Consider the following 27,630-nt stretch of genomic DNA (forward strand, 5'->3'; position numbering starts at 1 on the left):
TTAAAAGAAATGAATAGAAATAAAAGAAACCTACTTGGAGGAAACCTGTTTACTCAATTACTGTGAGATTTGCCCCTCTGTTGTCAGGCGATGCGAGAACTTTCACGGGACTGTACTCTGGGTGGCCTCAAGGCTGGGAGGCACTTCAGTACCCCCCATACCTGCCCAGATGTGGAGCTCAGCATCCCAGCTGGAGCCCAGTGGAGACTTCCTCCCATGTATCTAGTTGCACACACTAGTTTCCTTGGAAACAGAGGTGTCTTTTTGGAGTAAAGTGATCTGAACCCCAGCCTCCTTCCCTTTCAGATGCAAAGTTGTCAATATTTGCCTGACGATGGTACCTTGACCAAACTAGATGGAAGGGCAGAGGTGCCCAAGGGAGGAGGCCTCCAGAGGGAAGCAGAGACAGAACCAGCACCTCTACACCAAGTGTTGGACACAGAAGGGACCCTGGTCTATATCCACGAGGTGACTTATTCTAGAATTTGTCCCAGGCAGGTGAGGCGGTGGCAGGCAGCTCCACCAGGATGAAGCATTCAGACTGTGTTGGTGAAATAAGGGCCAAGCCACAGGAGCGTTCAGGGCAGCGCTGAGGGAAGGGGTATCTGCCCTTGCCCCTGAGGATCACTGCAGCTTGGGTGAGTCAGCAGGGCCCGGGCCGGTGGCTACATCAGCCAGCTGCCATTGCAAGTCAGCTCCGGCTCTATTGGGCCACTTTTCTGTGTCTTCTTGAGCTTCAGCAAAAGGAAGACTGTACTTCTGTCTTCAGCGAATGGAGCACCAGGACAGGCAGGGTTGATTAGCTCTGCCAGAAACTCAGCCCATGGGGCCTGATTCTCAGGTCCCTTGGGTCATGGTGGCAAGGACAAGAATTTGGCACTCAAGGGGCTCAAGCAGCCTGGCTTTGGAGATTTTCTCCAGCATTTTCAGCAAGTATAACACAGAGGGAACCATGCCCATTTCCCTTGGGGGGGAATGGCGGGTGGCTCTGCCACAGGGACAGCATTACAGATTTGTTAGAATATTCTCTGTGCTGATGCAGGGAATAGGGGGCTGACTGCAATATCTGGGCCAGCTGTGGATTTTGCACAGACATCAAGACTGACCTCAGGATATGCGTAAGCACCTCTGCGATTTATTGAAGTCACCAAGGACAGGTGATGGTGGTGGCATTACGACCAGATGTCCTATCTGGGGCTGTACTTTGAGGAGAAAGGGTGGCATTGTTTAAACTAGTGACCTGGACACACTATTTTCCTTCTTCCTTTTTTCCCTAACAGTTCATTTATTGATAAATATGTGTGCATAATTATGAACAAATGACTGTGCTGATATAGCTTAGAAACTAGTGATTATGAAATGGTTAAAGAGGAAAACAAAAATCTTGAGTAATGCCTCCAGAAAGGTGCTTAATGGTGGAACTTGGGAGGCATTCCAGACTGGGGTTCATCCTCAAAACAGCTCTCTTCTACCGAAAAACTGGTTCAGGATATGAACTTAGACTCCTTCTCGTTTGTCACAGCCCAAAGAAGCAAGATTAGAGAGAAGCAACTTTGCAGAGAGAGAGAAACGGAGACAGCGAGAGAAAGAGAGATGAGTGGGCATTCTTGGCATAATAAACAGCGGCAGTAAGAATTTCCCAGAATATTTTGAAACCCAATTAGATAAGTTTATGTAATGGAAGAACTTCAAAGCCTAGTTAATGACAACTGGATCCTTTACAGGGTGAAGCTGAAGCAATGTGAGACCAGAGGTATCTCGGGATCTGAGCAGGTCGGAGTCTGCCACTGAGCCAGTGAGATGTACAGGGCAAGACTGGCGAGTTGGACCCACGACCGAGAAGTGGTGAGAGCAGCCTGGGCCACTCGCTCATGGTTTCTGCCCAGCACTAGGCCAGCAGGGGCAGGGGAGTACCAGTGAGGCACCATACGCTGGACTCTGGTGTACCATTTGCCTGTGTTTTGTTGAGAAAACCATGATTGAACCTTTCTCAGGTACATCTTCATTTTCTTGAGGAATCTGAACTGAAGAATTCCTACAGGTAGATTATATAACCAAGTTCTAACAAGGGGCAGATGCCCAGAAGGGGCAGATCTGACCAGAAACAATCTTGCTTATTCTTGCCTGCGGGTGCTACATAGTACATTGGTTGCTGTGGAAAATAGGTCAAGAAATAAGAAATGGACTCTGCCTCCATGCCCCCAGTTTAATAGGAAAAGTGAACACTTTATGTAAATACTGATAATAGGATGTTAAAACCGGTAAGACCCATAAAAGAAACACAGATAAAGCACTGGGAGTGTCTGTTAGAAGCATAAATGGTATCTAGCTGGAGGTGGAAGCAGGGAGAATTTGGAGGCCACAAGTTTTGCCACCAAGAAAGTATAGCACAAGGGCCAAAAGCCTGGGCTTTGGAGTAACATCACCTGGATCTCAGTCTTGGCTCCCCCACATCTGGCCATTCACTCAACTTCCCTGAACCTCAATTTCTGCAGTTGGTAATGCAGATAGAACAATAAATGCATCACTCCAAAGCCACATGCACTGATTTCCCAACAGAACAGCGTCTTGTACCTGGTAAGCTGCTCAGTTAATGTTAGCTGCTTTATCATTAATAAAGAGGCCTTTGTTGAGCTTGGCCTCAAAGGCTGAGGGTGATTTTGATTTGTGGGGATGGGGACAGGGCTGTGCCCCGGAAAGCTAGGACAAAGCATGGCAAGACAGGCTGAGGGGGTGATGCTGCCCTTCCCTCTTCCTCCCCTCCCACTCCTCTCCTGCAAAGTGATGTTAATGTTGGAATGGACATGCTGCCTGGCCTCACACGACCTCATGGTAGCTTGCTGTTCCCGCATGTGTGAGTGAGAGTGAGGGCAGGGGTGAACCGAAAAGGCTTAACATATTCCACCCTTTGTGCACAGAGGCATGCAAGTCTTCAGTGACATTCCCACTGAGGGTACACAGGTGGGTCAACCAGTTCCCATAATGTAAAATATAAGATTTGTGATACATGCTCTGCTCGGTCTTGGGGCTCAACTAGGAAACAAGTGCTCACCTGCACAGCACCCCTTTTACACTTAGACATGATGACTCTATTACACTGGAATCTGTGTTTTCCACTATCAAGTTCTAGCTGGTTTCATTTATGGCAAAGTCAGCTCAACGTCCTCAACGTCTGGAGCCTTTACCAATCATGTTCTCAGGAAATGGTTACTACTGAGTAAGGCTGGACTCTATTTAAAAATCTCTACCTGTAGCAAATCCTGACTTTAAGTAGTAGGAAGTTCCATGACACACACAATTAAGTGGAGCAAAAGAGCCCTCATTAGACTAGCTAGGGCTATGTGTGAGATCTGGAAGAGGATAAATGACCAGGACATGCATATTTCAAAGGTACACACAGGGTCTCTGCCAGCCTCGGAGAGTGCCAGCACACTGAAGTCCTAGAGAACCACTCCAGTGCCCAGGTAAGAATGACTGGTAAATGGCATATGAAGCACACTGCCATTCAAGGATGATGCTTAACACACTGTAAAGCCCTAGCTGTTGCTCAGTAAATATTTGCTGAATGAACAAATGAACATTTCTAAGGAACTTAGAAAGAGGCTTGGTACTTGAAACAGCACAGGACCCTAGTTCAAACCCTCAGTCCACTTCTTCAGATACACAACTTTCATTCATCATTTAAACCCTAAGCCTCAGGTTTCTCTCTGGTGAAAATATAGATGCTACTATCTACTTCAGAGGCTACCTGTGATGTTAAGTTAGGGACACATATGTGGTGCTTAGCACTAAGTGCGCTCCTGGTGCTCCCCTCAAAGGCCTATCTCGTTCAACTATTATTTCTACTTTTATTATAAATGTAGAGATTGGAGACTTATGCCAAGGTTTCACCAAAATAATCAACTTCAATCAATAATGAATTAATGAGATGTCACTGTCACAGCCTTAATAATAGTAATAATCCTAAAGCTAATTATATCTATATTTAAGTCACTTAATATTTTTTCTTCTAGTATATTTACAGTCATGTTTTAAGTTAATATATGGGAATAACTCATTGCATCCAAACTATGTATCTTTACAATCCTACTATGATATAATAGATATTACAGATATTATGCCATATGTATCTTGAATTAGGAAGCCAATCTCTAGGCTTTCTTGCTGAACAGGTACAGAATCAGACATAGCCATCAAAGTAGCAAAGATAAATACTGATTTTACCTGAATATCAGTCTCAGAGCTTATATTCCCACTCACAGGGGTTTTTCTCACCAAATAAATTTCAACTCTGCAACAGCCTGAAAATCCAAGATTTAATTCAGAACACCTCAAATTTGAACCCTGGGCTCCTACAGAAATTATATTTTAATGTTAGAACTAATATTCAGATAGCAGTTTGGTACTGGGATTCTAGGATTATGTCTACCCCATAAGGTTCTTAGACTTGAGGCCCACATTTAGTTTTACATATAAGAAAAAAACTAGAAAATCTCTCCACTGCCTTTATTTTTTTTAAAAAGAAAAACGGTTCAAGGAAAAGCAAAAACACTTTTTGATCAACAAGCTCAGGCATTTTCTATGGCTCTTATCTATATGCTATGTGGACCTAGGGGCATTTACAACAATTCACAATGTCCATGTTATTCAGGAATGTACTTGAGAAGCAGGGAAACAATTTGAGAATGATTTCCAGCCACCTGGGATATAGCTACATATAAATATACATACATGTATGTGCATGCACACATCCATCTACAGAATACACACACACACATATGCACTCACATAACACTCTCTCTATATATTTTATATATACATATATTCGAAAAGTCTGTGTAGAGATACTTATGATCTATGATATATATGTGTGTGTACATATGCATAACATCCACACATAGACCATAGACAGTCCTTTCTGAACAGATATATTTAAATATCGTGCATGCACATGAAGAGGTCTTTTCATAGGCTGAAAAGCACCAGGTTTCAGGGGTAGCTATCACAACATCAGGATCCCAGATTCCTCTTCCATTCTGAACCACATTCAAGGATAATGATAGTCACTCCTTATCTGACTTAGCTTCAAGTTTCCACTGCGTCTCAGTTCCATTTGTTATTCAATCTGCAGTCAGTTAAACTACACTTAAGTGAAAGGTATGGGTGTATTTGGAAATAAGTCCAGGCATCAATCTTGGTCATGATTTGACATGTTATGCTTGGAAAACTGTGTCTTAGCAATACCCACTTTATTCAGCATAGACAGAGACCTCAATGAAGACAAGTCATCAAACTGAATTTGGCTACCCCATACAATATCTTATAAACAAAGCAACTACAAAAACATGGTGGTAAAAAGAAAACATTTACAAAGAAACTTGAAATAAATAGCTAGTCCCACACAAATGCTTCTCATATGCACCAATATAAGCCGCATGACTTGGTCTTTCCAACATTGGCATATGTGGCATTTGTTGACCTTTCACTTGAAACCCAGAGTTTTGTTTAATCCTTTGAGCAGTGGATCAAAAGCTATGCCTTAGATTAAGAAATGACTGAAAACTATTTAAAAGTAGGCAGAGTTGATTCCCAAAATAGAAATTTTCCATTTGTCTGGCAACAAAAGGTCCCTGTAGATTCCCTACACTGGCAAGGGAAAAATGAGCCTGTTTCAAAGTTAAAATTTCAACTGGGCCATCATTCTGCCAACATGCTGAACTCTTCTAGTATGCCATTAAAGTAGCAAATTTTAAAACTCACACACAGTTTACTTGTGGAGTAAGAGAAAAAAAAGAAAACATATTCTCAAATGAGTCCCAAAGATTAGAACATCATCAGTTGCCTGTCATTTAATATATCTTAAATTCTACTAATGAGAAGCAACTCAGGCTAAGAATCTAGTTGAGTTTTGAGATTCTTTCAGACCCACATTCTTGCTCTGTTATGTAATGAACCACATATATTTGTATGTCTATAATATTCAAGTTGGACAAATAATTAATGTTGCAAAACCACTGATGCCCTGACATACTTCAGAGGACACAGAGTAGTTAAATAAAAAGACAAGAACATGCAGGAAATGGTTTACTATCTTTCATGTCATCAATTATGAATGTCAGTTTCTCAAGCTAATTTTTATAAAAGCCTCCTTTGACTCTCCTTTTATAAAAGCAATTCCTGCCTAATGCTGGTATTTTCCCTCCTCTTTAACAGAAGCCTTTGCCAAACCCTGTGATAATCATTATTTTCTTGCCTGGCACTTTACTGAATTGTAAATAAATTTCTTAACTTATCATTTTTGATATAAAGTAAAGCCAGTATTTAGGTTCTTACAAATAATGCTCCCTCTGTTCTACCTTTATCCTCATCCAACTAGGGGTGGATTTTTCTAGCTAAGATCTGCCCCAAACTTGAGTCTCATTTCTGTAATTTTCTTAATGACACTGCCCTTCCCAGGATTTCCCAATCATCTTTCCAAATGCATTTTCAAGATAGTCATGTATAAGCTTAAACTCATTAGAAAGCTCGTATTTCAGATCCCAACGGAACTCAATGGTCTAAGGATGAAATGGAATACCAGAATTCACTCTGGTGGATATCCTCTAAGGGAATTAAAATACACCACAAAACATCCTACTTGGAATGCAGAAGGAGCAGCCGTTTCAGAAACTTCTTGGGGAACTCCAGGTTGCAGGATGGCAACGGACACTAGCAGACGTGGTGGGTCCTTCAGCTTCACTTGCAAGTTTAGTGTAGACATAGCCTTAAAGAATGCTGCTTCTTGTGTATGTTAAATTTTAAAAAGCAGATTTCACCATTACTTGATGGCCCACCCTTTAATTGATTACCTCCACTCTAATTCTATCAACTGCCCTATGTTTTTCAGCCCCCAATCTGACTCTCCAACCGGATATCTTCATGCTGTGGCATCTTAACTGTCCCTTATCTCTGCAGCATCTTCTATGTGACAGCTCATTAGCAATTCAAATGTAACTTGACCAAGATTGTTGTCTCAAACTTAGCAGGACCTTCCCCCAGTGCCGCTCAGCCTTGTCTGACTTTCACCTTCTAGCAGTTTTCTCTAACTCTGCTCTAATTGATTTGCCCCTTCTGGCCCCAGAGCTCCTAGTTTGACTTTAACAAAGTTGGATTTTCAGGGGAAGGCTTGACAACGTTCTTTAAAAACTTGCCATTCTTTCAGGACATGTACACAGAGAGGGACCCCAGATTCCTTAGGGTAGCATTAGCATCCTAGTGATACAAAGTCAGTGCGAGGCCAAGGTTAATTGGCCGGCTGGAATGACTTGTCTCTTCTTTGACTTATTGTGTGTGTTACTGCCCAATTTCATTAAATAAGGAAAAAGGCACATGACCTTGTAATGGAAATGAGGCAATTTGTGCCTCATACTTTTCATTTGATATTTATAGATATGGCTGAAGGTAACAAGCAACATTCTACATGCAAGGAAACTTGATTTTCCCATTTTATTGAGATACAATTGATATATAAATATTGTATAAGTTTCAGGTGTACAGCATAATGGTTTGGTGTATGTCTATATTGCAAATGATTACCACCCACCCCAGCTCAAATGCCTCCCATCACCAAACTGCCACTTAGCTTTTCTCCATCACTAGCATCTATTCACCTTTCTAGGAATTTACTCAGTCCAGTCATACTCTTTAGATACTGGAGGTTGCCTTTTTTATCCCTAGTTCAGTATCTGATCTTCTACGTGCTCAGTGAGTGCTTGCTGAATGAATAAAAGTTGAGAAGGGCAAAATAACAGCAGACACAGACAAGCACTTCCTAACTTGCCACATTTACAAATATGAATTCATTTAATCCTCCTTAACAGGGAAACTGCTATTTCCTTCATTTCATGGATGAGGAAACTGAAGCATAGACAAGTTAAAGAACTAGCTCTAGGTCACATAACCCAAGGAGTCTGGAATCCTATGTTGCTTCTCTATTTTGTGTATTTTTTAAGAAATGTAATAATTCCTCAAAACAATATGATTCCCCCCCAAAAAAGGAAATAAATGTGCCATTGTGGATAGTGAAGAAAACTACTCAAATACTAAAAGTCACAGAGCTTTATAAAATTTCTATGACAATATAATGCAAAGAAAAAATTGTTAACAGCCTTGAAATAGCCCCACTGTGTTTTCTATATTACTTGGAAGAACCTGTAGACTTGTTCTGTTTTTGCTTTTATTAGATTTTGTTTTTTCTATGTACTGTCAGGACTCTAAACTTTGAAATGCTACTTAAAGTGTTTAAATATTTAAATTCTTTGCATTATCAAAACTGACTTGCATATACCTTAACAGTATCTACAAAAATGGAGTTATAAATATAGCCTTGAAATACTTCAATATGCTTAAATTACGTAAAATAGTTTATATTTACTGTCCTATTTTTTGGAGGATCATATAAGCATATTCATTACTTTTGTCAGAATTCAGCAACTTTAAATTGATTCTTTAGTTCCCTAGAGAACATATTTTTCCTAAGCATGAAGAAATAAACTATCCTTTGTATCACTATATCTAACATGTAATTGAAAATACAGTATTTCTATATTCCAAAAAGCATTAAATAAAGCAATGGCTCTTGAGCTTCTCTAAGATCCATGTAAGAAATACATATTATCTGCAATCCAGTACCAATGTAGGTATACACATACTTATTTAAATGTGAATAAAAATTTTTGCAAAACATTTAACCTTATAATACATGACTCACTTTGGTAGTTCTAGTTTATTCTATTTAATATTTTTAAAAATAAGTGGTTATAAATCATGAAACTAATTTTCTGATCCACTAATGGGTCATTAATGGTTCATGATCTGCAGTTTTTCATGACTAAAAAAGCAGGCTCTGGAGTTCACACTTTCTCCTTTGGATTCTGGTCATGGCAAGTTCTTTAGAGAAGCTTCCTGGTCATAAGGAGGGTAGGCCCACAAAAAACTGTTTCCTTAGGCAGTTAAGAAAGGCATGTAGTCGTGTGGGGTACACTTATCCCATTTTCACAGGACAGTGGCCTCCTGACTAAATACTCTGCAAAGAACTCATTAAAAACTTGGCTTTGCAAAGTTAGTCCTTGGTCCAGTTATTCTGCCAGATTTCCTGTTTACACTGAACTCTGTTGTTAGGTTATTGTCCCCACTGTAAAGTACTTCAGACAAGAAAAAAAGGTGAATCAAAGCAGGAAGCCATATTCCTAGCATCATTTCATGGTGCACTCTGGGAAAGAATTAATGAACACCGTATAACTGTTGATGAAATCTAGGAGCCTGCCGCAAATGCTAACTGACCAAATAATCATAGTAAATGGTCCAAAAGGCTTAATACAGTGTGATTAGTATGTACTGCTTTCTCCTGGCAGTCCTTGAGAGAACAGCCCACTGGTTACTTGAGATATATTTTACAGAAGTTTCAAGATGAACATTTTCCATATTCCTGAGCTAAGAGTTGAGGTAAAGCATTTTTGTGAGTACACTGATAACACTTCATATAACTCATATTTCTGCCCCAAATCATGGCCACACAAAACCTAGTTCAATTTAACTGGTTACTAGAGGCACATTTGTTTTGTTAATTTAAGAGTTAAGAAAAGATGAAGCCATCTGACTATTTCCTTCCTTCTGCTATTTTTGAGTAGTTGATCCTTCTTTTCCTAGCTCCTTAAGCTGTAAAGTTAGGTAATTTTTTGAGATCTTTCATCTTTCTTTAATGTAAGCATTTATCCCAATAAACTTTCCTCTTAGTTCTGTTTTTACCACATCCCATCAGTATTGGTATTTTGGTATTTTGTGTTTTCATTTTCCTTTGTTGTGAGGCATTTTCTAATGTCCTTTTTGATTTCTTCTTTGACCCAAAAGTTGTTCAAGAGGATGTTGTTTACTTTCCACATTTTGTGAATTTTCCAGTTAGCTTTGTGAAAAGATAGGAAAAACTGACAGACTCTTAGTTACACTAAGATGTCCCATCCCGCGGGACGAATGTGGGGCGTAGCCGGAGATGCCTGCAGAAATGAAACAAGCAAGGGACACAAAGAACGACCAGCAAGACAGGATGTCTGATCAAGCTGGCACAGTTTATTGTTTACAGGCTCAATTTATACAAGTAGCAAGTAAGGGGTGGGTCAGGAGATAATTGGACCTTAGGTGGCGCCGGCAGGGAGGTGTAGAAGGGTGATTGGGTCTTGGTTGGTGCCGGCGGGGATGGAGGACCCGGAAGAGAAGCGGGGAGTTCACCATTTTGGGGGTGGGGGAGGTGTTTTCACACATCCTCAAGGTCTCCCTATTTTCAGAGTGAGGAGTCTTGGCTCATCTTCAAGGACAAGATATGTTTTTGTGAGCAGATAACTTCCAAGGACTGCACCCGTTGCTCTCAAGCTTGTGCTTTCCCATGCTGCATTCAGACGTGGGGGAAGGGACATAGCCCCGGCTCCCAACACTAAGATAAAAAGAAGATTCAAAACTAGAAATGAAAGGAGTCACTATAATAGGTGACCCAGAAATAAAAAGGATAATAAGAGATTACTATGAAAAAATACACACCACCCAACTGGGTAACTAAAAGAAATGAATAAATTCCTAGAAATATACAACCTACCAAGACTAAATCATGAAGAAATAGAAAGTCTGAAAAGACTTATAATTAGTTTAGAGATTGAATCAGTAAACAAAATCTCCCAAGAAAGAAAATGCCAGTACCAGATGGCTTCCCTGGTTAATTCTACCAAACATTTAAGGAAGAATTAATGCCAATCCTTCTCAAACTCTTCAAAAAATAGAATAGGAGAGAACATTTCCAAAATCATCTCATGAGGCCAGCATTAACCATGATTCCAAAGCCAGACAAAGACACCACAAAAAAAGAAAACTATAGCCAATATCCCCAATGAGTATTGTTGTAAAAATCGTAAACAAGATACTAGCAAAGTGAAGTCAACACCACATTAGAAGGATCATATACCACAACCGAGTAAGATTTATCCATGGGATGCAAGGATGGTTCAACATAAAAGATAAATTAATATGATACATCACATTTACAGAATAAAGATAAAATTAAATGATCATCTCAATAAATGTAGAAAAAGCTTCTGACAAAATTCAACACTATTTCAAGATAAAAATTGTCAACAAACCAGGAATAGAAGGAAAGTATTTCAACATAATAAAGATCATATATGAAAAGCCCATAGCTAACATCATAATTAATGGTGAAAAAACTGAATGCTTTTCCTTCCTTTAAGATCAACAAAGTACTGGACATCCTAGCCAGTGGAATTAGACAAGAAAAAATTTTAATGGCATCCAAATTAGAAAAGAACAAGTAAAACTGTCCCTGTTTGTAGATGACGTGATCTTAAAACCATGACAGAAAACCCTAAGGACTCCATAAAAACAAAAACAAACTTTAAACTAACAACCAGATTTAATAAAGTTGTAGGATACAAAAATCAGTTGCATTTCTGTGTATTTACAACAAAACATTTAAAAACGCAATTAGGAGAAAAACCCTACTTAAAATATTACAAAAGGAATAAAACACTTAGGAATAAACTTGAAAACTACAAACATTGATGAAAGATAATAAAAAGACATAAATCAATGGAAATACATCCCATCTTCATGTACTGGAAGACTTAATAATGTTAAAAATGTCCATACTATACCCAAAGTGACCTACAGATTCAATGCAATCCTTATCAAAATCCCAAAGGCATTTTTTTTTTACAGAACTAGAAAAAAATTCTAAAATTCTGTGGAGCTACAAAAGGCCAAGAATAGCCAACTCAATCTTGAGAGAGAAGAACAAAGCTGGAAGCACCACACTTTCTGATTCCAAAATATGTTACAAAAGGCACCATAATCAAAACATTATGGTACTGACATAAAGACAGACATATAAACCCATGGAACAGAATAGAAATCCCAGAAATAAATGCATGCATATGTAGTTGACTGATCTTTGACAAGGACTTCAGGCATACACAATGGGGAATGGAGTCTCACTTCAACAAAAGGTGTTGGTCAAACTGGTTAGCCACATGCAAAAGAAAGGAATTGGGCCCTTACTTTACCCCATACTTAAAAATCAATTCACAATGGATTAAAGCCTTAAATGTAACCTGAAACTATAAAACTCCTACAAGAACACATAAGAGAAAATTATGACAATTGTCTTGGCAATGATTTTATGAATATGATACCAAAAGCACAGGCAACAAGAACAGAGCTAAACAACAGGGACTACATCAAACTAAAAGGCTTCTTCATGGCAAATAAAACAACAGAATAAAAAGGCAATGTACAAAATGGAAGAAAATATTTACAAGTCATACTTGTGATAAAGGGTTAATCTCCAAAATATATAAGGAACTCCTATGACTCTTGAAAAATGGGCTAAGTACTGGAATAGACATTTCTCTGAAGGACACATACATATGGCTAGTAAGTACATGAAAAAATATTCAATGTCACTAATAATCAGGGAAATGCAAATCAAAACCACAGTCTGTCAGGATGGATGGCTATTATCCAAAAAATAACTGATAACAAGTGTTGATAGGGATGTACGATTTCTGTAAATTGGAACCTTTGTATTCTGTTGCTGGGAAGGGAAAATGGTGCAACTGTTATGGAACACAGTATGGAGGCCTCCCCACAAAATTAAAACTATAATAAGATCCAGAAATTCCATTTCTGTGTATTTATACAAAAGAACTGAATTCAGGGTCTTAAAGAGATATTAGCAAGCTCATGTTCACTGTAGTGTTTCTTTAACAATAAACAAATGTGGAAATGTTCCAAGCGTCCTTTGAAAGATTTTTTAAAATGGAATACTATTCATCTTTAGAAAACAAGGAAATTCTGCAATATGTGACAACATGGATAAACCTTGAGGACATTATGCTAAGTGAAATACTCCAGTCACAGAAGGACCACTACTGTAGATCCTTCTCATATGAGGTATCTAAAACAGTCAAATTCATAGAATCTGAGAGTGGAAAAGTGGATGCAAGGGGCTGGGGGAGGAGGAAATGGGGAGTTACTAATCAATCAGGATAAAGTTTCAGTTAAGAAAGATAAATAAATTCTAGAAATAAATTCCAGAGATCTTTGTGTAATATTGTGCCCATAGTCAACAATACTGTTTCGTAGTTTAACTTTTGTTCCAAGTGTAGTTCTCATGTTAAGTGCTCTCACCATAATTAAAAAAAATAAAGCTGCTTTCAGCAAAATTTTTTCTCTGGGAAAGGTGACATGCAAATGAGATAGTCTCTCTCTCTTCTTCTTCACACCACCCTAAGAGAATTAGACCAAATTCGTTGCTTATCATGTAACTTTTCTGTACGGAGATCACCCATCATAAATAGGTTATGCAGCTTCACCTCAGATGAAGTACAGCTTCTTGGCTAACACCAACAGCCTATTCTATCTCATACAGGGTCAAGTACCTGATTTAGGGTGGTTCAGGAACATCTGCAGTAGGATTATGTGCTGCAACCATTAAAACCATGAGCCAATACTAAGAAGTAAGAAGTACTAAGCTCTGGTCTTGCCATCATATCAAAATGCATCTAACCCACCAGGGAAGCTTGACAGTCCTAATGTCTAACAAAATCAGCCCCACTTAAGTCCATTTCCTCTTGGTTGTTTCTTTAAGAACATCAACACAATGAAGCTCACACAATTGAGTGCTTAATTTTATATAGTCTGTTCATTGTTTCTCGTATGTGCATCTGCTCTTTGCAGTGGCCTTTGAGCTATTCAAAGGTTGGAGTTTTGTCTTATTTTTTTGTTTGTTGCATCTCCTGCCTCCCTTATGCAATGACACTACCTGTCACCTATTGTCTGCCCAGCTGATTTCTGGGCCTAACGGGTGTGTGCTAGTGGAGAATTGAGTGGAATCAGGGGTGGGAACTGGTTCTGACAGTGTGGCCCTTGAGTTCCAGGGAAATTCATCCAATTGTAGAATAATATATCAGCATAAAAGTTGTCACTGATTCATTCTAAAATCTAGAAAAGCAGTTGTCTGCAATACTGTAATATCAAGTTCATGTACTAGGCCATAGTACGCTTGTGGGAAAGTGCCTAATAAAGATTATTTGAAAAAGATTAAAAACCTATAGGCTTTTTCAATTATTTCTAGTGAACAGTATGTTATTTTGCACCAGTTAACTTCTAAATACCTTAGGATTTGATGTAGGTCTAAAAGAAAACCAACTTTATAGCAGTTTAAGGCCTTGCAATCCTCATGTTTGTGTTTTGAGATAATTTTCATGCACAGGAAATCTTGCTGGTTGTCTTCCATTCAGAAACTTAGGGTAGAAGTGTTTGTCATAAGCATTCAAAATGTGACACACTTCTGCGAGCTGAGAAGTTACTATATAAATATTACAAGGAAGCCCTTCCTGTGCCTTAGGTCCCAAAACATGATTAGCTAGCATAAAAAGAGAACATGCCCCAAATGGTAAATCTGGTGAATCATTTTCTTATATTTTCTGACACATATTTAAATACATTTTATTCACTGAACCAGAAGATAATAAACCAAACAAATATAGTACATGTGGAGGTGGAGAAAATGAATCTGACACGACATTTTTCCTGGTGCCTGTATTTGACTATTATATGTCTAATTATAGCATCATGGACAGGGCTGCTTTAGGCTGGAATGAAAAATTAGTGAAAAGAGATCATTTCCTGGGTAGAGTCAGACCCATTTTTTAAGTATCATTAATCTTTCTTTTTCTATTAAGACATAAAAGGTAGATGCTTTTCAGTTTAATGACACAAGTTTCCAGGTAATTAGAAATGCAGAAATGTGGCTGATGTTGATAAGCCAGCACAGTATACCTGGTTACAGCACCTACGTTAGATGATTTACACAATGATTTAGGGTACTACTTAAACACACATATGCAGACCCAGATCTTGCTCTGAGATTCATTCCCTCCTTACTGCAGATCTCATTAAGACATTATAATCAGGTCGTATATGATGAAACCACTGTCTACCATCAGCAGAGAAGATCAAGTGGACTTGGGTGACCCAGTGTCGCTCCCTGTCCAGGAATACCCACACAAGAGGAGTCACATCACTCATGTTCCTGCTCTGACCTATTGATTTGTCACGTCCTCTAAATGGCTTGCCTAGATTACCCACACTCCAACCTGGACCAGCTGAATGGCACTGTGATGAGGCTCTTTTACAGACCTAGCACCTCATGGTTTTACATTCAGCCTCCTAAGGGAAGACAGGATGCCCTCCCAGGGGAAGCCGTAGCCTGAATATGGGTCCACAAGGTCAGTCAGCTGCTTGCACATGTTAGAGAGATCTCACCCAGATGTTTACATGAACTTTCCTGGATATGGGAGTGGTTTGTAGATGGAGTTTCTCCTCCAGGCTGTCTGCAACACTGGAATCTATGTTATTGCTTCCAACTTTTCCTGAATGATATTTGTTTTAAAAATTCTCAGATCCAAGACACTAAAATCATTCATGACAGTTCAGAGACAATTAAAAAATATGAAAACTAGGGTTTCCACTATCCACTTTTCATCCCCACCCCAGGCTGAGAGACCAACTTCATAAGATAAGACATAGCTAAATCAGGAGCCTCTGACTTCCTTTTTATAACAACAGTTTACTACATGTTCAGCACAGCTCTGAGTCCTGTACGTACTCCCCTGCCAACCCCTCACAACACACCTGTGAAGTAGGCATTATAATCTCCATTTTACAGATGGGAAAACTAAGCATCTGCTATGTGCGAGGTCTGGTCTAGGCTCTGGGGCTGAGATTAGTTAGCATGCACAGGAGCAATGGCCTGGAGTCGTCTGACCAGGTTATACTGCCCAGTAGAAGGACTCCGTATAGCAGTATGATTTCCCACCTCTTCTTAGCTGTTCACCACACTTTATAAATGCAAAGGCCAAACTCCAGAGAGAGGTGACAATGAGGAAGAAATCTAGATTTGTCTACTGTGCTGCACCCACATGGCTCAACTGCCTTCAAAGTCAATCCCTCCCCCTGAAATCAAATGCTTGTGCTGGTGACTCCAGGAGGGTCTGCCTCTCCTCACCCCGGGACACAGATTTCATATGGTAAACCCACAGTAGCTTCATGGTGAAAGGAGGGAGATGGTAAAAGTATTATTTTGGTTAAAAGCAGGGAAACTGAGCTTACAAACTGCTGATGACTATACATTTTCCTGTTGGAATAAAATAGACTGCTGGTTTACAGGGGAACAAAAATCATGTTCCACAAGCAAACCTAGTATGTAAAGGGACAATTTATGACCATCCCGTGAACTTCACTACTGGAGAAAAGTGACTAAACATTTCTGGTCCAGAACGGTTTGGGGACTTAAATTATCTGGTTTACACCTCCAGAATAATAGGTTTTATTGATCAACTGCCATATCTCCAGGTGACTGGCATTTGTGAGGAAAAAAGACTATTCACAACTCTAGTCTGGAAACGAAAAGGAAAATAATATCAAATGCTGCTCTAGGACAAAAGAGAAGCTGCTGTAGTAACCAGATTTTTCTATATAATTGAAATATGTTTGCATCTAATTAAATAGCATCTAATTATGCTATTCACGGGCACTGCCAATACAACTATAGAGAAGTTTTAAGCAAGGAACCCATAGATGTTTAATTTCTTACAGGCTAAAATATATCTACTTATAATGAAAAAAGTATTATAAAATAAATAAATATTGGAAGAGGTGTAATGAAATACAGAGATACTGTCTCCATTCCATGAAAGAATTAATTATTGAAGATAAATAAAAATTATTTTTTGATTGTTAAGCATATATTAGGAAATATTATTTTTGTAGGAATATATGTATAGAAACCAAGTCATTAAGCTATTTAGCATGTGGCCAGTACCTTAAATCTGGGAGACACACAACTCTAAATATATTAAATCTCTCTGTACTTACTGCAAAGTTATGTTTACATGCAGAGTGATGTGAGATCTTCAAAACTCCCATTTTATTTCCCTTTAGGTCCTTATTATTTGTATTATTTAATCATTTGTGTTATTTACAATACACCATGCACAACATAAATTAAACCAAAATTTTTGGTCAAGGTACAATTAGTAGACTGACTTCAAAATTTAAAAGCTGTGAGATGTATTTTAGAATTTCTGCCCATGTTATTATAATGAACTAGAAGTTATTGCCTAACATAATCCCATTCTGAGGTTAAAAGCAATAAGCATCATCACCTGAAGCATTGTCAATCCTAACTCTGTGCTAATCTTAAAAGAATAGCATTTTAAAAGCATTCTTTATCGCATAAGCAAGATGCAGGCCATCCAGGAAACTGTAGGAAATGGGTGTATATTAAATACTCCCGCAGCTATGGGAAGTTACCATGACAATCTGTGGAGGAAAAGGGTTCATAAAAACCAGAGCAAGTAAGTGTAACATCTGAGTCACTTCGCTTAATGGACAAATGGTCCCATGTTTGTAGGTTTACAGCCAAAGAAGGAACAGCCCTATGCTCACACAGATGGCTCAGGCCATCCAGAAAAGGGAAAGTCAACTTCAGGATTCTGTTTCAGAAGAGAGAGGAGCATGTCTCTATGTTAGAAAGACTTTCAACAGAGTGAACTTATGTCATCTGAAACGCTAACACAACTGGAATATTCCCCTATAATAGTATATAAAGGTGGTTTTATTGTACTTGTGAAGTGGTAAGTGACAGACTTTGCATAAGCTTCCAAACAGTAGACTCAGCTACTGCTGATGCCAAAGGTAATGCTCTATTCGTAAACAGAGGGATCTCTGGCATTTAAGCAATAATGGTTTAGGATCAACTATGGGATAAAGAGATTAACATTGGTCAGTCATCACTGTTCTCCCACTTTGGTCAGTTAATCCTCAATGAAGAGCCCCTTTCAGTAAAGCTTACCCTCTTATGGGATGGGTGTTCAAGTAAAACAGAGACCACTTTGCAAGATGTTGCAAAGAAAATCCATCCACAAAAATCCAGAAGCTTCACTCAAGTTCACAGATAAAGCTCATGAGCAGACTCGATAGTTCAAAAGGTTTGCAGAAGGGAATTTAGCCAATTAGTGCAAAATAAATGTTAATTAGAATTTCCCTTTTAAAATAAGGTGGAGCTTCTCTACAATATTGATAGTAATACCAATATCAAAATATTAATGGAAAACTTCCAAAAATGAAAATTTCATCATTTGTTTCCTTTCCCTTTGTGTATATTTGGTCATTTCATCACAGTGTGGGACACAGTAAAGGACAGTGCTTAAGCTTTCCAAACCTACCTGCTTGTCAAAAAGGTCTTGATTATGACTTGATTTCATTTTGATTCATATTACTTCAAACCACTCATGGACCTGTTCTTTCCACAGACCAATATCAATACTCTCAAAGAACTTATATCCTGAGTGACAAACAAGATAAATATAATCAATTCTTACTATGCTTATGATCCAAAAGATCATATATTTTTTAATTAGTAGAGTGCATTTTAGAATTTAGAACTCTGAAGGCATATTTGGACCTTTAAATGTTCAGGGCTGTAGAGAAAATTGTGGGAATTTAGGCCCACTGGAGCCAAAATAATAAAGGTCCATTCACAGGGCCTCATCTGGCCATTGTGCTGCCCAGTCCAGCACCTTCCTGCAGCCTTCGGACCAGGCTGGGGATGGACGGTGTCACCCTCCACACCATTCAGCCTCCCCAGAGAAGACTCCCTCCAACTTTGTGATTTCTTGGATTCACTAGGTACTCAGGAAGGTAAGGGTTTGGGTTTAAGGGCCCCCACAACCTCGTAGCTGAACTTAGAGGTTAAGGACACCTCAAACTTCTTCCCTTTCAGGGTAATTTGAATAAAACATCCAGCCAGCAAAGCAGAGGCTATTTTAAAGTGGGGAGAAAAGCTAGAACTGTGGCTCTGAAACACTTTTTTAGCTATGGTTTCTTTTAAAAAGTTTATTATAGATTCTCTTCTGAAAGGAAAAGAACAGGGAGGGAGGGAGGAAGAATACATACATGTTGCCTCTGTTTCACATAAACTTCAATGGAGAAAAAAAATCACTGCTGTCCTGCATGTCATCCGGGATCCCAGTGAAATCGGTAGTTCTGCAGCCATTTTCCCTGGGCTTTCTTAGCTCTGAACTGTGTCTCATGCTTTCTAATCTAGTGGCTCTCTGCTGGCACTGGCCCTCTGCGGGGCCGGTGGGTCTGGGGCCGTGTTGAGAGGGAGCTGGGAGCAGGAACACAGGCTGCTCTCTGCCTCCTAATCTACAGTCCTCACACCCAGTCCTGGCAGAAGGCTGGGGCGGCTCTGCCAGCTTTGACTGTCTTCTACTAAATGGGGGTAATTCACATATTTCTTTTCAACACTTCCAGCAACTCCTTTTCAGTGCTAAGGACATGACCCAACAAGATATCAAGTTCTACGGTTTCAGTAAAGATACGATTGAAAGCCCGTACTACAATGCATTTGTGTCCAACTGACATTTCTGACAAATACCTCAACTGTTTAACAAACACTGAGGAGAATGTGAAAACACCCAAAGGCACTTGTCCAATTTGCACTAGCTGATAAGTGCTGGCAAATGTCAGCATCTGGGAGAGCTTTTAATGTTATTGATAGCTTATTCAAATAGGCTGGAGTGATCCCACAGGGCCTGAATCACTACCACTGCTATGCAATAAGCCACTTACAAAGTAAAGATAGGGTAAATGTGCTCAGAAATAAGTGCTCTAGCATGCCGCAGTCAAAATGGCCCTTTGCAGCATTACGATGTCATCAGAGGGCAGGAACCCTTCCTTGCAGTTATGCAACACAACTGCTGCAAGAGTGTCTTGAAAGCCGAAGTGCCAAGTGGCTTCCCTTAGGAAAGAAAAAAATTCTAAAATAGGTAGTACTGTTTCCAGAAACTTGAACAGCTGCCATGGTCACAGAAAATACTACGGTCTTAAAGTCTGTTCTTTCCAATACACCATATGTCCTTGTTGAGAGGACAAAAATGCCAGGGAAATAGAAAAAGGCACTGTTTGAAAGGAAAGAAAGGGGAGAAGAGAAATGGGAATGCTGAGCGAGGGTTTTTTGTGGGGGAGAGAGGGTAACGGGGGGCACAGCTGCCCACATGAATCAGGGGGGAAGGATGTGTATGCCAGCACCCTGGGCAGCTGGCAAGGTGGAGGCTCAGGCTCTTCAGTGGGAAGGTGAAAGAGCAAGCACATTTGAGGCTAGAAAATGGGGAATGTTGATTAATTCTTTAAAATGTGTGTCTGTATATTCTATATATGCGTAGACACATATATTTTTTTCTCAGGAGGCAAAATGACTATAAAGAAGAGATTAAGGTAGTGTTTAAAAAAGAAACATAAATGAGTGGGAACTTGTTTGAAGAGCTTTGATGGGCTTTTGGAGAACCTAGGTAGCCAAAAGCAATCTATACGTGCCTGGGTAAAACATTTGGATAAAGAACCAAGGACTAGTGTCTGATTCTACTAGAATGAAACACACTGCTTAGCACTCTTAACAGTGAAGTCGTGGGAGGTTTCAGAGCCTGATCTATGAAATGGCAGGATCTTCAAGATATCTCTTGAAGATATCTCTCTGGCAACCAAATTTTGGCTGCTTCACTGCTCATTAGGCTTTGAATCAGGGGCTAATCAGGGGAAATAAAAGGAGAAACAAATTAGTCCATTTATGAGCAGCTCTAGTTGCAAGATAGAGGGAGAGGAGATTTGCCCTATCATAAGATTGGTTATTATCTGTGGGATTCCATTATCTCTGGTGTTCTGGCTCCCAGGGGGAGCCATAATTGAGAACCAGCTGTAGAAATGCGAATTATAAGACGGGGATGGTGTCCGCATGCCGAGTGGCAGCCTTTGAACAGCAGACGGGCTTGGATTCAAGAGCCCAGTTGGAAGGGTTGTGTGTCCCCTGACGTTCCTCTATCAGAGGATGAAGGCAGAAAAGCTCACCTGCTCTTCCACGTCAGAGCCATGGATGACTCTGCGAACTCTGGGAAGACCATGACAACACTGGGAAGGTCATGATGACGAGTCCCAGTACCAGGAAGAGGTAGGAGGTCAGGTGTACAGCTCTCACTTCACAAGTGAGGCCAACTCAAGATCAGGCTACCTGGAAACTCCACCAGGTAGGGGCGTGTCCTGAACAGACAGACAAAAGTCCTCAGCCCAGAGCTGGGTGGAGGCTCTCCTAGTGTCTCCAAACACAGGGACCAAGGTCTGATGACTTTCAGTTTGTCTAAAAATCTATGTAATGATTTGCTCTCATGGAAAGACATTCGGGATAAATTCTGCTATATGAAAAAATCAGCTTATAAAATAGAGTAAATGATTCAATTGTTACAAACATGGTATCTATATGTGAAAAAAATCTGGGAGGAAGCATGCAAAATGCAAACGGTGATTATATTTAGGAGGTAGAATCATGGATAGTTTGTATTTTCTTCTACTGGCTCAACTAAATTAAAATTTTTTCAATTTTGAATACATTACTTGCATGATAATGTATTTAAGGTACATTAATCAGGTATTTAAGGTATTAATCAGGTGTCCCATGCCCATGGTGCTGAACCTGTGAAATTATAAGAGCACTTTTGTAATTGATTTCTAAAAACTCCTAAGTGGATGCCTGAGGATCTTGTCAAAGAATTGGGGGAATACAAGTAGGTTTCACTAGCTACAATGTATTGACATGAATGTTTAAGGTCTGCGAACTACTTAAGACCTTATGGAACCTCTAATTAAAAGCCTTCTTTCTATCTAGTTATTGCTTCTGGAGTAAACTACAGGTTGCCTATGGTTTTATTCTTATTCAAGAAAATGCATATCTAGGACTCAAAGGATAGCAAATGAAGATGACAGTTCCCCAGTTCTCGGCACCGGAGTGTTAGGTGTGGGTGGATTTGGTCCCACTGCTTTGCTGAGTGGGTGCAGACTCCTGCAGAGAATAATACTGCTCTGCACCCTCCACCCCCTTTTAAAGGGCTTCTGTTTCTACTTGAGCTGCTTCCCACTCAGCTGACACTCTGTGTAGGGTAAGAGAGACAGCTCCGGTGAGAAGAGAGGGCTCTAGACTGGACTTCCAGAGCCTAGTAGGGAAGTTCCTGTAGATGTGTAATGGTGGACAGCTTGATACAGCGGTTGCCATAGCAGTGGACAAGACAGGGCTAAACCCGAGAGGCAAAAAATACCCGGGACTTTCACCAGATGAGTACCTCACACTCATTCCCAAAAACAAAAGCCACAATAGCAATAGGCAACTGCTCCGCAGCAGGCCATCAGCACTTGAGATATTTTACAAATGTTCTCCTGCAAATGTGCAGGAAACTGCCCAGAAGAATGAAGGGACCCCTTTTACAAATAAGGGAGCTAGGACAGGGGGTGTCAGGTGAACCCCATCGGGTACAATGCAGGGGTTTAAAGGCATGGTTCTGGGTCCCACACTGAGGCAGGCATCTTCCTTCAACTTCTTCACCTGCCACCGAAGTGACATTGGGCAAAACATCTAATCTTTCTTCAGTTTCCTAACCTGTAAAATAGAGATAATAACAGATCTCCTGTGCAGGGGGCTGCTGTGAGGATTAAATAAAGAGAGGACGTAAAGTTTGTAGCTTAGTCCTAGCCACACAGCCTTCATAGGGCACTGGTCTACTTATCCTGTGGATAAGGGGGTGGTAGGTCCAAGACTTCCTGAGTCTGAGCTCTTTCCACCCCCAAAAACACACCTAATATAATGTAGCCACTGCTCAAGGGGTCTCCCAACCTCTACCCTGGTCATTTCCACAGTCAGGAAAGTCACTCTCCACTCCCGTGCCATACTCATAGAGCCTCTACTCCAGTTCCCTCAGAAACAAGAGGATAATGCCAAAGGGAAGATTGTATTGAGACCAAATTTCAAAGCCATAAGCAGTATTTTGGATAAGTGTGTTTTTAAGAGATACAACTAAGGTGGAAACCCGGTCTCAAGTGCTACTAGGGTCTGTGAATGTCTGAACCAAGGTCTCTTATCGAATTTGTGTCTACCTCTTGGAAAAACATCTAAGTAAAGGAAGAGAATCCTGATATGCTATTGTGCCTCAAGTGGTTTCTGAAAAAATTCTCTAAGGATTTACCATCTCTAGTGGCAACTGAAGGATTATTGTCATTATTTTTGTTTTACTCTTTCAAAAAATGAAAAAAAGTCACTGGACACAGAACCCCAACTTTCCAGATCAGCTTTGATTTTTACAAAAAGCATAAACTGCCCCTTGAAGTGGTGGCAATTAATGTCTATGCTTTATGTTCTGGACCTATCACGTAATGATCTAACATTTCTATTTCAGTGTCCAAAATGTCTGCTCATCTCCCTCAACCCCACAGACTAGAATCTGACTACTCCTGCCATCAACCTCATATCCATATCAACTTCTTACATATTTTCAATAGGTTTTCCTTAGCCATGTTCTTTCTCATTCTGTCATTTTGCCTTTTATAATTGTTTCAGTATATTTCACTACTTAAGTGCTTTCCATTTTCTGTATATGAGTGCATCTGTCTTTTGTATGACAGAAACATTCAGAAAAATCTTCTTTGCCTGCACACCTGGGATACATGCATTACTTTGCCTGTTTCCCATCCCTTTCTCCCTCCCTTCCTTTTCCTTTTTTATTGACTTTTTTTTTAAAGCAGTTTAAGGTTCACAGCAAAATTGATGAGAAGACACAGACATTTCCCATATGCCTCCTGCCTCACACATGTGCAGCCTCCCATATCATCAGCCTCCCCCACTATAGTGGTGACTTTGTTACAATGATGAACCTACAGTGACATATCATCACCAGTGATGCACACATTTTACCTCATGGTTCACTCTGGATTTTATTGTACATTCTGTGGATTTGGACAAATGTATAATGACATGTATCCATTATTATCATATTTCTTTATCTTCTTTCCAACATGTAACATTATGGCTTATCTGAAATTAATTGCTTTTACAAAAGACCTGCATTAGTACCTATTGTCACTAGCTGACAGAAATCTGAAGGGGATTTTTGCTTTTACAAAATGGTAATTGTTCTTTGCTTTATGTAACAGTTGTTTACAAAAGGTTTCATAGAAATGCTCTACTTTTGCATAATGAGGAAAAGCTGTATTTATTTATGACTAAAATGTGTTACTTTTTCTGTTTTTCTATTTTCTTTTCTTCAAACTGTTAATTCTATACTTTAGTAAGCTTTATTAAGTAACTGATATTTCCTCAAAGCTATACTGCTTATTTGTGTGTATGAAATTAAGTTCATTAGATAATCTATACCAAAATCTAGAATATACTATTATTCTTACTCTAATTTTAAATTCAGAATCATAGAATTTTAATAATGGTCATTTGTAACAGATTTTTTTTTTAATTTGTAAAGGCATGTTTATCTTCATGACTTCTTTTTGTTAAAATTTCAGTTTTGATGTTCTTGATTTTTCATTCTAGGTGATTTAACTATCAAATTATAAAGCATTATATAGACTTTTATTCATAATTAATAAGAATCTTCGGGCCAAAGGATGGAAATTCCTGTGTCAATCAGGCAAACAATATATTCTAATTCAGTACATATTTATTAAACTCCTACCATTTTCAGGCCCTTTCCTAGTCTCTAGGGCTCAAAAGGTTTGCAAAGATATGCCTCTTTCCCCTCCATTCACAAATTCATAAAGGTTAAAGCTAAAACAGAATGCAAACACCTAGAACAGCTCCAGGAAGGCTGTTCCTCCCATTTGGGGATCTCATGTGCAAGTATCCAATCCAAGGAGGGGCTCCAAGAAGCAAAGGACTCCTGAGTGTCAATGATTTTGAGAAATATCTGAAAGCAAGACACAGCACTCATGTAGATTCAACTGTTCAATACAGTTTTAGGACATTTCAAATGTTTCTGCACATTACTGCATTTGACTAACTACTCCATTTTTATATGGGTTTAATTCATGTATGGAACCAGAGGTTAAAAGGCCACAAATCCTGGACTATAAAATATATTGGATTAAGGCAGACACACTTCAGTGGTGTGGATAAACCCAAGGACTGTCCTGACCAACATCAAATCTAGGTCCGCAACATAAGCCAGGCAGAAAAGCCTTCACTGTCCAGTTTAAGCTAATATCGCTACTTTAATTAGGGAGTTACGATGTCAGTTTGGAAACACGATGGGGGAGCAGCTGTGCTCCAGTGAAAACATTCCTACCATTTCCATCAACACAGACATGCTCATGCACAATGCAAAGGACATGTGTGCAAAGTCACACAGTGGAATGAATGGGAGGCAGAGAGCAATCTCACTTCTCGCTGGAGAAATTACCCCTCTGAGATTTTTGAGACTGACCACCTGCTTATGTTTTCATGACTACTTCTTCACATGCATGGTCAAGATCCCAAGAATAAGTCATCGAACTTTAAAGACATTGTAATCATTAACCAGCCACATACAGAAAAGTCACGATAGCAGCAACACATTTAAATTACTTAGGCATCCATCCTAACACTTCTCCAATCACTCACTCCTTCTATTCATCATTAAAAGTAATGTCTTGAGTCTAACCCCATGTCCGCTCCACTCATCGCTGCCCTCCATCAGCATCCTGAAAATAAAGGTACATTTTAAACATTCTGTGCCTAGGCTTGTCACCACTGCGTTCTGCTAATGGCATCCATACAATTCCCTCCAGCACCAGGCCTTTATGTGCATGTGCACCATCTGATCATCTGATCAGTACTGACAAGCAGTCAAGAAAAAAAGTATGTTTCATGCTATTTTGCGTTTACATGCAGAAGTCTACTCCAGAGCACATCTGCAGCACACAATTCATTTGGCAACTCCAGTGTTACTCTGAGAGATGCCCTTTTTAAAAGTTGCCTGTTAATGTTCATGCCTCCTGCCTTTCTTGATACTCCAAACCCACAGTGAATGAGGATTTACCCTGAACATAATTACCTTACAGGTTTTAAGATCTTACAGCTAAAGATGTATTTGTTAAGGCTCACTTATGTGTTACAGATTTAAGTGCTCGCCTCCTCTTCACCGGGGTGGTTCATCTTTTCCCTGGGAATCTTTTACGTACTGTGCAGTTTCTCATATTTTCTTTCTCTCGAGGTGAACACTGAGCCCCTGACCCCAGTACCCAGCAAACACTGACTGTGAGCATGGCTGGACCATCTGGCGCCACGATCATATCATAATGTATATTTAATTAATGTTTACTGGATGAGAGGGCCATGTGTCAGGCCCAGCACCAGGCATTTTGGCACATTTGGCTGAATCCTCCCTGTGGACATGGACCGAATTCATTCATCTCCATGTATTCACTGTCTTTTATTTTCTGTATTGTGATGTTTTGACATCTTGGGGCCTTGATGATGCTGGCAGGGCTGCCTCTCCCAGGGTGAGCCCATTCCTACAGACAAACAACTGGTCTTCCAAAGTGCCTTCCCTAAGCAAGCCAATCAATCCAGAGTCCATGCTCCCAACCACCTCCTCTATTGGCCCTCACAAGTAGGGCACTAGCCACCTGCTGTAATCATTCTGGGGTCAGGGGTCAGACGAGGGCAGCCCTATGCCCCAAAGCCTTCTGAAATTATTCATACCAGCTGGTCTTATGCCTGCTTGTCCTGCCTCTCCTGTTCCTTCCAGTGGAAACCACAAGAGAGGCTCTTGTCCACAATTCCCCTTACTTCCTCTGCTTCTCAATGGGCCCCAGTGCTTCCGATGTGTCCCTGCATGACATTCTTTGCCTCTTGCTTCTGGGGGACTGTGAGCATAATAAAGTTATCCCACTGTGGCAGTCATTTCTACATCTGCATATCTTAACATACCCGATTAAAACAAATCCTGGGCACCATTAAAACACCCCACATAATCACAGAATTGGCAGCTAAGATTACTATGTTTTTCTTTGATCCCATCCTACGTGTTCAGTAAAAACAAGTTTTAAATTTTGTCATTTGTCATTTGTCTGGCCCACTTTAAAGGACTTCATAAAAGTAATTATATGTAAGTTTGTTTGGCATATAACCAAAAGGACTTAATTGTTGTTTTATACTGTATGAAAGAATCAACTTTGGTCTGTCTGCCGGGTCCAGTCATGGCACCTGCTACCTTGGCACATGGGGAGAGGCCATGGTGAACCTCTGCCCATGTCATGTTCTCACCCTGAGCGGGCGGACTGAATGTATTTTAGGAACTCATGAGTGACCTTCGTTGGTTATGCACTTATTTCAGAGGTCACACATGTCACTGGACTGGAGTCTGGGTGTTTTTGCAGATCCAGTCTTACAGTCACGGACTTGGAGGTTATCTGGGCTGTGCTAATTACCTCAGCTCCTCGGGATTGCCGCAGAGCTTCTGCTAAGCTGAGCCTCCCTGCCATTCCTTCTGCTGCATCTTCATCCAGCTTCCTGTCCTTGGCCTAGAAGTACAGCCGACTTGACTAGGGGGCAGTAAGGAGGCAGAGGCACTGATAGATGGAGGTCTGTACCACCTCTCAAGGTTTTCCCTTTTCTGTCTTTTTCTTTGTCAAAATGTCAAGATGCCCTTTTTGGGGTTA

General features: G+C 40.0%; 1 long non-coding RNA gene across 1 annotated transcript; it reads left to right on the forward strand.

Annotated features, from left to right (window-relative positions):
* Nucleotides 1-316: 316 nt before the first annotated feature.
* Nucleotides 317-4,909, forward strand: LOC140844449 (uncharacterized). Its single transcript, XR_012122763.1, has 3 exons — nucleotides 317-638; nucleotides 1,523-1,628; nucleotides 1,725-4,909. It is a non-coding gene; the product is annotated as an uncharacterized lncRNA (long non-coding RNA).
* Nucleotides 4,910-27,630: the final 22,721 nt, after the last annotated feature.

This window comes from Manis javanica, chromosome 1 (genome assembly GCF_040802235.1).
Source record: "Manis javanica isolate MJ-LG chromosome 1, MJ_LKY, whole genome shotgun sequence".
NCBI classification, from domain to species: domain Eukaryota; kingdom Metazoa; phylum Chordata; class Mammalia; order Pholidota; family Manidae; genus Manis; species Manis javanica.